General features: G+C 45.2%; 1 pseudogene across 1 annotated transcript; it reads right to left on the reverse strand.

The window, feature by feature from the left end:
* Nucleotides 1-1,931: 1,931 nt before the first annotated feature.
* On the reverse strand, nucleotides 1,932-5,083 carry LOC125554567 (putative F-box protein At3g16590; annotated as a pseudogene). Its single transcript, XR_015601939.1, has 4 exons — nucleotides 4,771-5,083; nucleotides 3,524-4,657; nucleotides 2,644-2,728; nucleotides 1,932-2,341 (listed from the first exon to the last, which is right to left on the reverse strand). The product of XR_015601939.1 is annotated as a putative F-box protein At3g16590 (transcript).
* Nucleotides 5,084-12,578: the final 7,495 nt, after the last annotated feature.

Here is a 12,578-nt window from a genome sequence, read left to right on the forward strand (position 1 = left end):
CCTCCGTAAAAAATTATAAAAGCATTTATAGATCCACTAAAGTAGTGATCTGAATGTAAGATGTACTCCCTTAAGTACTCAGGGTGAAGTCTTTCTCTTTATGGAAACTCAAGACGGTGATGACATCTATGGAGTATGGCTCGCAAGAAGTGCTCGCAATCGTACGACGTGATAGCCATGGAACTACACTGCAGCAGCACAATGCTGAGATATGTGGGGCCGGCACATAATTGCGAGTGATCAAAGCTGTGTGCGCCTTGGCACGTGTGCTAGTGATAATTACCATCAGTTTGGCAGAGTAAACCATCAGTTCAAACTTTGCTTCGCAAAACGAAACTACAGTTTTATCAACCATTTCGCGGAACTATACAAGCAGCTTCTATTGTTTGCCGGTTTTGATCTCAAGCGTCAACTTTCATTCAAACATTCCCCTGTTCTTTGCAGATAATGAGTAGAGTGAGGAGGATTTTCTATATAGGGTCGTCATCTCAACACTTGTAATCCACACATTGCATCATCAAATAACAAAAAAAAACAGATTACGTAACATTAAAATATAATCATCTAATCAGTAGACCTACAACATATAAGAAGGATAGTTTTCTTGGTTGTGAGAAGACTCAAGTCAACTGTGACAAATGAAGCAATTCATGTCTAGTTGCCAAATTCCTTGAAGTTCTGTAGTTTAGAAGCTGATATTGTTCTTACCACATACTACAATGCAAAATTGTCCTTGTCCATTATTGTATCAACATGTAAATGCCAGAAAAATAATACTAGCTGAATCCATTATTGTGTGAATGTCATATCATACTCCATAACAATGCTGCAGTACAATCTAACAGTAAGCAGTGTTGTCAAATCTTTAGACTTGACTGACAGTCGTGCTAGGATTTTAGAAGAGTGCAAGTTAGAGCATGGGTTTCAATTACAAAGCATGATCATGAACAAACGACACCAACGGAAAAAAATACGCAAAACTTGATCAGTCACATTTATGCACTTCACTATCAGAAGCAACTCAGAGAGCGTTTGGATCGCTCGCCAGCTTACCTCGCTAGGCAAGGCAATCCTTGCCGACAGAGGCGAGCCGATTTGGCTAGCTCGGTCAACCGAAGAAAAAGCTGGAAACCGCAGGATACGAGGCAGGCTTGCTCGGGAAACAAATCCCTCACTTCCTTGCTGAGCCAGGCTAAGCCAGCGCTTGCCAGATAACCAAACGCACCCTCAGTTTTATCCTTAATAGAAACCTGGAAGGCATATTCCAGTAAATAACTTCACTACATCAGAGATGTGTGAGAAGGCAGATTCTGGGACCATACAAATTATCCATGCGCATACTTACATATGAGTTTTCAGAGCTTGAGAAAGCATAAAAAATTTCCTCGTATCTCAGGTGATAAAATAGAAGCCTTATCAAATCAGGCAGCAGAAAGAAAGGCAACATCATGGGTAGCAGACACCAAGAAAAGGAGAAATTCTTTGGTAGAATGCAGAAAAAAAATGTGGTTCGTGTCTCGTGTGTTTATATAATGCCAGAGATACGTAACCACATGCAGCAAACATAGAGTAGCATCAACCTGACCGAAAATTTGCAGATAAAAAGTGGAAGGTGCTAAAGGATCCTATAGCACTGAACATTGATGGTTACATTTTTCCTCATAAACCTGTCTGAAGTTTCTTTTAAGCAGGCAAGTGGAGCTAGGAGAGTGGCAGCGGCAAACTGTAGAGCGATTAGAACGACAGATTCAGACCACTATAGAGCCAAGAATGAGTGTCCGAGCCGAGCATGGCTGACACTGACTGGCTTAAGAAGCTTCATCCAAAACATTACTCGATGAACCTGAAGGTAGGAGTATATAACCTTCCTAGAACTAGGCAGCAGCCATAATTCTATGTATATTATACCTTATAATATACAAGCATTACCTGTCCCAGCTACATATGGTGGTGAGGTGACGTGAACTTCATTAACATAGTTAAAATCACTAGCAAGACTCAGAAGATCAATTCTAGATAGATAGTGACTTCACAAAGACCATGTGTAAACAGCAAAAGCCCACGGCTTCACAAAGCAGAGCCGACCATTAACCCAAGAAACTCTACAGGTCACTAATAAGGAACGCAAGTTCACTTATATCTGCTAATATATTAGATAGTACCAAAGTTCAGACATTTAAATCCAACAAGTTCCACTTCACAGACCACCGTACATAAAAGTACATACTACATATAGGAGCAATCTCAGCGTCAACCACATCACATGCCTCAGCATATGGAGGAGACTAAACCAACTAGACACTTTTCTTCATTTCAGCAACCAATGTGTAACTCTAGGTACCTGCAGAACAATCAATGTCATCTCAGTAACCCAATTTGTACTACTCACCCGCAGAAGAAATCAAAATTTTCATGATTCCAACAGTAGATTTTAACTTTGCCATTATGCAAATTAGAAGAAAGAATCTAAAGCTGAACCATGTGCGGATCGAAATTATACTAGTAGACAAAAAAAATACAAATGGAGAACAATAATAGAAGAAAAAATATTTTGTAATGGTTGACAACAATAAATCTTGCATCATCTTCTAAACTAAGTATCCAAGATGAAAACACATACACATTGCAGGAAGATAAGTTTACCTCACTCATTCAACCAAGATAGCACATTACTGGATCACATGTGGTCAAAGTTCCAGCTCCACCCATTTCCACCCAACTCCCCTGCCTAAAACCAAAAGAAGCAAAAAAAAAATTCATAGTGAAGTTGAATCAGTGAGAAAGCAATATGTGCAAACCGCTATATATTTATGTAAATGGAAAAGGGAAAAGTAGCTTTTGTGACAAAGAAGTAAATGACACCACATCTATTGCCAAGTGCAAACAAGAATGTTAAGACTGATTAAATGTTCAACAAAAATGCATTTGTCTATAACTCTATTGTAAGAGAGCCTACCATTTATGACCAATGTGCAAAAATAAAATATGCACATTTAGCATCACATAGTACCATTCGAATTATATGAACCAGTAATATTTTCCACTAACAAATTCAGTATGTGCTGTTATGAATTGATGAAGACAAAGATTGTCTTGCACATACATTTATTGGATAGAACAACATAACGATCTTTTAAGCTTTCAAATGTGGCAGTGGGTTAACTATTTTACATAGGAGATGGTTTCCTCATATTTTCTTAGTGTAGTTATAGCCAGTTTCCAATTGTTATAAACCTCCCGGTGGAAAGATCATTAAACGGACAGAGTCATAGTTAGCATTTAGCAGTGGCAAGGCATCAAAGCAATAGATATCCGCAATCCATCTTTAATGTAGCCCAGTAATAATAAGTTACATCACGATCAATCACAGGCACAACAAAGAAACAAGCAGCTCAATGTATTCTGATTGATCCTTAATCATATTAACAATGTTACAGCAATCGCATACCAAAATAAACTGTAATGAATCCCAGCAAAACTAATTGATTTTTTTGGTTGTGCAATGTATATAGGGAGGTATTACCTGCAGTGTAGAAATTATGGTAGGGATAAACCATGTCGATACACATGTCATTTCTTTTAATGATATGTTTGATCTGCCCTGAGTCAAGTTGGAGCATGAAGTTACCAATCGCCGTAGACAGAATAATCGCATTTGTGTCCTCATCATACCCCACGATAAATACCAAAGGCTTTGTGCTTGGAAGCAACCCCTTCAAAGGATTGTTTTTGTGCAGCAACACCCATCCGACAACACCGTCACAGTTAAGTTTCCTCACCCATAATTGGACGGTCAGTCCCGACAAAACAGCGAGGCCTAGTGCACCATCCTCCATCCGTAAGTGCTGAAAAGACCAGTCACTGATAGCGTTGTCTGCCGGCTTCCCAATCACAGCAAGACTCTGCATTTCAATATCAAACACAAGGGCATCACCTCCACAAATTGACCAGCAAAGCACATTTCCGACAAGGATGCCGCACCTTGTCCAATGAATTCTATTTTCTATCGCCATCGAGAAAATATCTCCCCAAGCATGAGATGTGGAGTCATAGAGAGAAACGAATGCCTGCTCGTATCTGTTGCAGATCAAGACCAATTTAAACGGCCCCCTGATGCAATCTCCGTGCACGTGCCCAACTTCGGCATTAGCACAAAGCACCGCGGCATGCTAGTCATAGAAACTACCCATTGGACCGTCGTGAAGCCCCGGTGGAAAAGGCACGCGATGTTGCTGGCCGGTGAGAGGATCCCACACGACGGCCTCACGCCGACCCCCGTTGATCAGGACGGCAAGGCCATTGCGGCAGCCCATGAAACGCCACTTCCCCATGGAGCTGTGTCTCTTTGGCACCGAGAGACGATTGGCATGGACACGGTCAGGCGCTTCCAGGATGGGATTGAAGTCGCAGACTACGGTATAACTTTGGTTGAAGAAGCCGATTAGCGGGGGTTTCCCGTGGTGTTTGCGGAAGCGTTGGACGAATTGGGGGTCAGATAGGATGCTGCGCCAGCGCTTGCATACTGCGGACGCACGTGGGAGGGAGGATGGCTGAGGAGGGAGGCGCAGGAGGATCTCCTGGAGAAGGTCCTCGTCTTCCAGTGGAGGTGCCGTCGCCGGCGAGCAACGGCGGCGGCTCATACTTCAGTTTAGGGTTCCTGAAAGCAAAGAACGGAAATTAATCATCAATCAAGAATGTTAAAACCAAATCATCAAGCAAAGAACGGAAATCACGATCTATGAAAGGAGTAGTAGAAACAAGGGGCCTCACCGTTTCTTCCAGGGGCCGGGCCGAGCGCCGCCTTTTGTTGCCTCGACCGTCGAGGAGCTAGGGTTAGGGCGAAGGACGCTGGTGGCTGGGCCAGGGACGACCGGATGGAGAGATTCGGCCGAGGGCAGGAGGAGCGCGGCCGACGGTGGGAGAGATTTGGCCGAGGGCAGGAGGAGCACGTCGCCGGCGCGGGAGGGGCAGCGGCGGCTGGCCGCCGGCGCTGGGAGAGGCCACGATCTGAGAGAGCGATGCGTTTTTTTTTTTTTGGTTTTGAGATATTCTTTCTTTTCACGATGTGAGGAGTCTTTTCCACTCTGATGTGGAGGCAATTATGTAAAAAAAAAACAGATATGACCATCCACGAAAATATGGGGAAAATTGGGAGCAAGAGGAGCGTCCAGCAACCACAGTTCAGTCCAACGATCAGCTCTGGAAATGTATATCAGACAATCTGCAACCCGATCGTGTGTATGGTTAATGTAACATACGCCACCCCTAAAAAAAATGTAACATACGCGAAGCCTCATATCTTTACCTTGAATCATCCACCTTTGAATCTCCTTCATTTAGTTGATGGCTCGGGCAAGAATCATCCACCTTTGAATCCTTAAGCACCTTTATTTATACAGAAAATTAGCAACGTCCATTTGAAGTAGAGTCACCAGGTTGTGTGTCCTTCTCGCACCCCCGATAGCTCTACCTTGAACGCATCAGTACAACCCCAGCTAAAAGCACGGCTTGACAAAATATACTCACGTGCGCTACCGCCAATGAGCACATCCAATGTGGCATCATTATTGTATGTGTTGAACGAACGAACCACTAAGACCACAATACACCCCTCCTGCGTGTTTTGGGACAAAAGGAGGTGCCTTTTGCTATTCATCGGCCTGCGGTGTCCATTTGCCGTGGTGCAGGCAGTGGGGTGGTCTCGGATGCCGGGGCGGCGCCCTTGGTGGTGGGAGCCGTGGGGCTCGTTTGCGGACTCATGGCTTGGGTGCGGGTTTGTCGCCACGGCCGTGTGGGCGGCATGGTGGTCAGTGCTTGGCAATCAGTGAGGGCGGTGCGACCACTGTTCTCGCGAGTTGTCGCACCAAATTTTGAAGGAGAATTCTTGCCAAGGGACTTTCCTTGCCTTGATTTGGCCAGGCCGACGATGGAGGCAGCCGTGGGCGTCGTACCCTTCTTGAAGGTATCGTCGTGGCTACTCCCCTTCCTCCGGGTAGCTTTTCTTGGTATCATCATGGGCGTCGTACCCTTCTTGGTGCAGATCTTGATCCTTTCAATCGGTCGGCGTATCCTTGTTGAAGGTGCGGCCTTGGAGTCCTAGGTTCATAGGGCGCAACTTCGTTTCTTGGTGATGTTGGTTCACGATGGAGGACCTCGACGTCTTTCAAGCGCAACTTTGTCCGTCGCTTGGAGTGATTTGGGATGGTGTGTTGTTCTTCTACATCGTTGTATCTCGCCCTGGGTGTGTCTGTGTTCTGGCATCGAGTTATATGAGATGTGTTGTATGGTCGTTGTTTTATATATAAAGTCGGGTGCGAGTCTCTTTGTTACACCCTTCTGGCATTGGGTGCCAACTAGTTTGCATATGTACCCTCATTGCCTTCCACTTTTCACTTGGCTCACCGACGGCCCTCTTCCACTTTACGGGTTCCCTTCCATTATTCAATTTAATTTGTTTCAGTGAGGATATATATACACTAAACTTCCTGGCTCCTTCAATAGGCGCGGCCAGCTTCCCATGCATTGCGTCGTTCCGATTATGCTAGTTTGGTAGAGAATGTTGGGTGGAATGTTGATATATCATGAATTAGTTAACCCTTGGTTTTTTGCTTTAGGTACAAGAGAATGTTGGGGGGTGGGGGGGGGGGGGTGGTCACACCATAATGTCACAAAATCAATTGTCGCATCTATAAATAATTGCCATTACCATGGACACTTCATAGTTCATACTCCCGTATTCACCAACAATTCAGAGTTCGTAGTTGGCATTACCACAACACGCATCCTGCATGTAAAACAGTTCAGAAATTCAGAGTTCAGAGTTTAAAGGTGGGCGTAAGTAGATCAATCCGGCTCCATCCTAGAGAACGCAGGGTGCCGGAGGTATAAGAACCACATGCCGCAGCCAGCCACAGTCTGCTCCTTTACACCGTCTTTCACGATACCCACTTCCGCCCGCCTACTGTCGTCTGCTAGTCCGTCGTCGCACTAGCGTATGCCATTAGAGAGGGAGGGATGGCGCGGAGGCAGGGAGAGCCAGCGCCGGAGAGGAAGAGCTGGGTGGGTGGCCTGCGGAGTTGCAGATCGAGAGGAGAAAGAGACGAGGGGGTTCATGCGCTGAGTTTGTGGGTGAGTGTGAGTCAGGGAGGGCAAGAGTAAGGCCTTGTGCCGTCGCCTAGCCGATTTGGAGGTATGACCAGGTTTGGCATATCGAGCGAATATGCCATTCCAGGAACGTATGGGTTACGACTCCTCGTATGGACCAAACACGAGAATGTGCCTTAGGGAGGGAACGGACCAGCTACATTCCACCTAATGACACAAACCAAACACACCCGTAAATGACAAAAAAAAAACTAGCTACTATTTTAGCTGTATCTAGTATTATATGAATGTCATATCATACTCCATAACAAAGCTGCAGTACAATCTAACGGTCAGGAACAGTGCTGTCAAATCTTGAGACATGACTGACAGTCCTGCTAGAATTTGAAAAAGCAAAACTTAATGATCAGTCATATTTATGCACTTCACTATCAGAAACAACTCACTTTTATCCATAATAGATATCTGGAAGGTATGTTTCAGTCAATAATTTTACTACCAGTGGTGTGTGAGAAGGCAGATTCTGTGACCATACAAATTATCCATGTACATACTTACGTATGAGTTTTCAGAGCTTAAATCGCGCCCGTCATCTTCGCCATGGTGCCAAAGTGGCGCCGCAGGACTCGCCTGGTTGCTGATGGTCTTCCAGACCGGGCCTGGGTTCAGGACATTGCGGGCGCTCTAGGCCCACCGGCCACGGTGCAATACATTGAGCTTTGGCGGCGCGTGCGCCTCATCACTCTTGCGGACCGCCCGGACAATCTACGTTGGCGCTGGACCGCCAATGGCCTCTACTCCGCCAAGTCCTGCTATGACGCGCTCTTCCTCGGCTCCACCAGTTCACCGCATGCTACTCTCACCTGGAAGACTTGGGCTCCCCTCAGCGTCCAGATTTTCATGTGGCTCGCCTTACAGGACCGATGTTGGATGAGTGAGCGACTAGCACGCCACGGTCTTCCACACTCCCCTGCGTGCGTGCTCTGCGACCAGGCCACCGAGTCTATGCAGCATCTCCTGATCGGCTGCCCCTTCCCCCGCATGGTCTGGCATGGCATCTTCTCCAAGCTCAGGCTCACTGCTACCATGCCCATCGGGCATGAGTGCTTCTTCGACTGGTGGCATGAGGCCACTACGTCCGCCATGCTCTCTCTTCGCAAGGGCACCGCTTCGCTCGGAATCGTCGTGGCCTGGACCTTATGGAAGCATAGAAACGCTTGTATCTTCGACAACGCCAGCCCCTCCACTGCCGAGGCCATCAAGGCTGCCCTTGCCGAGGCTAGGTTCTGGGCGATAGCAGGTGCCAAGGGGCTTCGTGTTTCATTTTCGACCCGCCTTGATTCTTGTTGCCACTACTGTAATGCACTGCTGACCTAGCCACCAAATGTGTGGCTTCGTTTAGCGCATGTAACTCTCTTCTTTCTATCAATGAAATGATACGCTCTCATGCGTATTTGAGAAAAAGAGAAGTTTTCAGAGCTTGAGTAGGCATACAAAATTTCCTTGTATCAGGTAATAAAATAAAAACCTGATCATATCAAACATCTAAAAGAAAAGGGAAAATCATGGGTAGCAGACCCCAAAAAAGGAGAAATGCTTCGGCTGCATGCAGAATAAAAATGTGGTTGATGTCTCATGTGTTTCTATAATTCCAGAGTTACATAAACCCATGCAGCAAACATAGAGTAGCATCAACTTGAGTGAAACTTTGCAGATAAACATGCAGAGGCGATAAAGGATCATATAGCTACTGAACATTGATGGTCACACTTTCCCTAATAAACCTGTCTTAAGTTTCTTCTAAGCAGGCAAGTGGAGCTAGGAGGGTGGCAGCGGCAAAGTGTAGAAAAATGAGGATGACAGGTTCAGGCCACTATAGAGCGAAGAATGAGTGTCCAAGCCGAGCATGGCGGACACTGATTGTAGGAGTGTAACCTTCCTGGAACTAGGCAGCAGCCATAATTCTATGTATACTATACCTTATAACATACAAGCATTATCTATCCCTGCTGCATATGGTGATGAAGTGATGTGAGCTCCATTATCACGGTTAAATCACTAGGAAGACTCAGAAGATAAATTGTATATAGATACTGACTTCACAAAGACAATTAACCCAAGCAACTCTACAAGTCATTAATAACAAACACAAGCTCAGACAATTAAATCCAACAAAGTCCACTTCCCAGACAACCGTACATGAAATTAGAACAAACGACATACTACAGAGGTGCAATCTACAACCGTACATAAAAGTAGAACAACCGACATACTACAGAGGTGCAAACTTAGCGTCAACCACATCGCATGCTTTAGCATATGGAGGAGACCAAACAAATTAGACATTTTTCTTCATTTTAGCAACCCATGTATAACCCTGGGTACCTGCAGAACCATCAATGTCATGTCAGTAACCCAATTTGTACTACTCACTCCCAAAAGAAGTCAAATTTTGCACGATTCCATTAGTACATTTTAACTTTGCCATTGTTCAAATTATACAAAAGAATCTAAAGCTGAATCATTGTGTGAACCAAAATTATACTATTAGAAGAAAAAAAAAATACAAACGGAGAACAACAATAGAAGAACAATTATTCTGTAATGTCCTCATGATTTTTTGCTACATGAGTACATATGATCGCAGTAGGTCATAAAAGATCATTTACTGAATGCCTCAAAGAGAGGCAAACACTAGACTTCTTAGATTGTTCTAGATCAACAGCATACTATTTAGAAATGTGGGAGCTAGACAGTCTAGAAATTATTCACATTCATGCATTACAACCTACAACAATAAATCATGCATAATCCTCTAAACTAAGTATACAAGACAAAAAAAATGCTGCCTAGCTTAAAGACATACACATAACATGAAGATAAATTTACCTCACTCATTCAACCAAGATAGCACATTACTAGATCACAAGAGTTCAAAGTTCCAGCTCCACCCATTTCCACCCAACTCCCCGGCCTAAAACAAAAAAAAACAATGAAAATTCAAAAAGAAGTTGAATCAATGGTATTTGCAAACCGCTATATATTTATGTAAATGGAAGAGGGAAAAGTAGCTTTTGTGGCAAGGATAAGGAATGACACCACATCTATTGCCAAGTGCAAAACAAGAATGATAAGACTGTTCCGATTGTCCAGAAAAATGCATTTATCTAGAACACTATTGTCAAAAAAGCCTGTACCATTTATGACCAATATGCCAGAGTAAAGTTTGCACATTTTAGCATCTCATATTGCCATTCAAATTATATGAACCAGTACTGTTTTCCAATAGCAAATTAAGTATGTGATGTCATGAATTAATAAGACAAAGATTATCTTGCACATACATTTATTTAATAGAACAACATAACGATCTTTAAGCTTCCAGATGTGGCAATGGGTTAACTATTTCACATAGCAGATATATAGTTTCCTCATATTCTCTTAGTGTAGTTATAGCCACAGTTTCCAATTCTTATAAACCTCCTGATGGAAAGATCATTAAACGGACAGAATCATAGTAAGCATTTAGCAGTGGCAAGGCATCAAAGCAGTAGAAATTCGTTCCAGCTTTAATGTAGTCCAGTAATAATAAGTTACATCACGATAAATCACCGGCACAACAAAGAAACAAACACCTCAATGTATTCTAGTCGATCCTTAGGGATTGTTTGGATAGCTAGTTTTTAGAGAACTGGATAGCTAAAAACGTGTTTTACGGACTAAGTAACTAAAACTTTGTTTGGCTAATCCAATCCTTGGATAAGAAAAACTTGGTTCTCGAAATACTCAGATTTTGCGTTTTTGGAAAAATGGCTCCGAGACGTTTTTGTGCAAACGTGTTTTACAAAAACAGGTCCTGACTTGTGTTGTGAGGCGTGCCGTGGATCTTCATGGAGAAGAACGCCTTCCTCCAAGGCTGGAGCTGGCGCCAACGCTGGCGCCCTGATTTGCGGCAGCCACGACGGATGGTAGCGGACCGCGGACGGCGGCAACGGATGGAGAGGCGACTGTGCCAGTGTACGACCATGCTGATAGTGACCTCGTGGTCCTCCCCGACGGCACGATGTGCTGCCCGCTTCCCTCAAGAGACAGGAGTGCGACTCCCCGACGCTCGTCGTATAGCCCCGGCACCACGACACCACGACGGCGGAGGGTAGTCTTTGCGGGGAAGACGAGCTCGACGACCAGGGTAAACACCCTGCCGGCGGCTGCACGTGGAGTCGTGTTGGTCAACTGGAAGGCGAGCAGCAGCCCATTCAGATTCTATGCTCGGGGTGACAACCTCCGTGACTTGGGGAAGAGCCCGCCGGCGACCACGGACGGGATCCTTGTCGCCGGAGGGGACGCGAGCAGCAGCAACGAAGGAGTCCTGGGCTGGATCTTGGAAGGTTGTCAATGGCGGCCGAGTGGGGATAGCAGGAAGAGATCATGCCTGACATATGATAGAATAGGCTATTCACTATCCAAACAAGGAATAATACATCACTGATTTGTTACTTTCTTGACCCAAACATAATTTTCCATATACTCTTTCTTGATAAAAAAGATTGTAAAACGTGTTTTTTTAAAAATAGGCTAAAAACTGATTTTCCATGGTGTTTTTCACAGAATACGCCATATCTTTGGCTGAAGAAGCCGATGAGTGGGGGTTTTCCATGGTGTTTGCGGAAGCGTTGGACGAATTGGGGGTCAGAGAGGATGCTGCGCCAGCGCTTGCAGACGGCGGACGCACGAGGGAGGGAGGATGGCTGAGGAGGAAGGCGCAGGAGGATCTCCTGGAGAAGGTCCTCGTCTTCCAGCGGTGGTGCCGATGCCGGCGAGCAACGGCGGCGGCTCATACTTCAGTCTATTGTTCCTGAAAACAAAGATGGGAAGAGAATCATCAATCAAGACTGTTAAAACCAAATCAAAACTGGGAAAGCAGGAGGTAGAGAGGAGTAATAGAAACCAGGGGCACTCACCGTTTCTTCTAGGGGCTGGATCAGAGCGCCGCCGTTTTCTGCCTCGATCCTCGAGGAGCTAGGGTTAGGGTAAGGGCAAAGGACGCTGGGGCAGGGACGAACGGAGGAGGCAGGGAGAGGTGCGGTCGCCGGAGGGAGAGGCGCGGCTGCCGGAGGGATAGATGGGGCAGAGAGCAGGAGGAGCGCGGTGCAGGGGCGCGGGAGGGACGGCGGCATGCTGGGAGAGGCGCACAGGTCTGGGAGAGAGATTCGATCTGTGAGGAGTTTTTTCCACTCTCTGATGGGGAATGCGACACTGTACTATTTTACAAACCGCAGCTATTTTTTTTACCAAAACGCAATTACTCTGGTGGAATATGACCATCCACAAAAATATGGGAAAAATTCGGAGCCTTATTAACAACGAGTTTGAGCACCGTAAAAAAACGAATTTGAGAGCAAGAGGAGCGTCCTGCAACCACAATTTAGTCTAACGATTAGCTCTGAAAATATATACTATAGTGTATTAAACAA

The sequence above is a fragment of the Triticum urartu genome, chromosome 4A (genome assembly GCF_056163025.1).
Source record: "Triticum urartu cultivar PI428250 chromosome 4A, HENAU_Tu73, whole genome shotgun sequence".
NCBI lineage: Eukaryota > Viridiplantae > Streptophyta > Magnoliopsida > Poales > Poaceae > Triticum > Triticum urartu.